The following is a 1,399-nucleotide window of genomic DNA, read 5'->3' as shown; positions in this document are numbered from 1 at the left end:
CCCCCCCCCCCGGCCCATGATAAAATATCTGGTGGTATGGATTAGGGTCTAGTCACCCATATTGTAAATCAAATGGTTCATGAAGGAATCATACTCAATGACTGGTGTAGCAGCACTATAGTCAACTGCTATAAAAGTAACGGTGATGCTTTAGATAGAAATAATTACAGGGGTATCAAATTATTGGATCAGGTGATGAAAGTATAGTGAGGGTCATAGCCTAACTAATCAGGGAGAGAGTTAGCTTAGATGAGATGCAGTTTGGCTTTGTACCAAGTAGAAGCACCACTGATGATTTATTTCTGATAAGGCAACTGCAGGAAAAATACCTAGCCAAAGATAAGCCTCTCTACTTGGCTTTTGTTGACTTGTAGAAAGCTTTTGATAAAGTCCTTCGATCCATTATCTGGTGGTCAATGCAGAAACTAGGGATAGACAAGTGGTTGGTGAGAGCTGTACAGGCCTTGTATAGGGATGCTATCAGTAAGGTGAAGGTGGACAACAAGTACAGGGAAGAATTCGGGGTACAAGTAGGGGGTTCACCAAGGATTGGTGCTCATCTCCCTCTTATTCATCATAGTCCTCCAGGCAATAACAGAAGAATTCAAGACAGGCTGCCCCTGGGAGCTCTTCTATGCTGATGACCTTGCTCTTATAGCTGAATCACTACCTGAGCTAGAGAAGCTCCAGGTATGGAAACAAGGTCAAGATTCGAAGAACCTTAGAATTAACTTAGGTTGTTCAAAAAGTCTCTCTGCTGTGAATTTTTTCATCCTGTGCATGTGCAAATTGCCTAACACTATGTGGGTGGCTGGGTGTCAGCCATTGTCCCTCAGTCATTGTGTACCCTTCAGCATGTCAACATGCTAACCATTGAAGAATGTATGTATTTAGTTGAATGGGTGTTTCGAGCTGGAAACAAATACACAGATGCTGTGAAACAAAAGTTCAGTGTAATCTTTCCAAATTCCACATTGTGACACTGTGTGGGATTTCATAAGAAAATTTAGAAACACAAGCTCAAGGATGGCAAGCCCATCAAAGTCCTTACACAAATTGTCACAGGAAATGGAGATCAGCCTATGATGTGCTTACACAGCAGCAAAAAAGAAATTAAATTTTATGTATTGAAAATGAAGGACGACACTTTCAACACCTCTTATAAAGTTTTTTTAAAGTCTTGTAAAGTCTAATATGTTCTTTAGTAGTCTTATACCATCTTATAAATATTTATTTTGCAATAAAATACTTACTGCAGAAAGACTCTTTGAATATATAAAATTTAGATTCAAGGTGAATATGGTACTTGAGTTTAGGAACCAGAATTAAGTATGGTATTATCCAAACAATTCCAAAATAAGGTGATTATATATATATATATATATATATATATATATAT

The sequence above is a fragment of the Octopus bimaculoides genome, chromosome 23 (genome assembly GCF_001194135.2).
Source record: "Octopus bimaculoides isolate UCB-OBI-ISO-001 chromosome 23, ASM119413v2, whole genome shotgun sequence".
Classification (NCBI taxonomy): domain Eukaryota; kingdom Metazoa; phylum Mollusca; class Cephalopoda; order Octopoda; family Octopodidae; genus Octopus; species Octopus bimaculoides.
Note: the sequence above shows the minus strand (reverse complement) of the source record.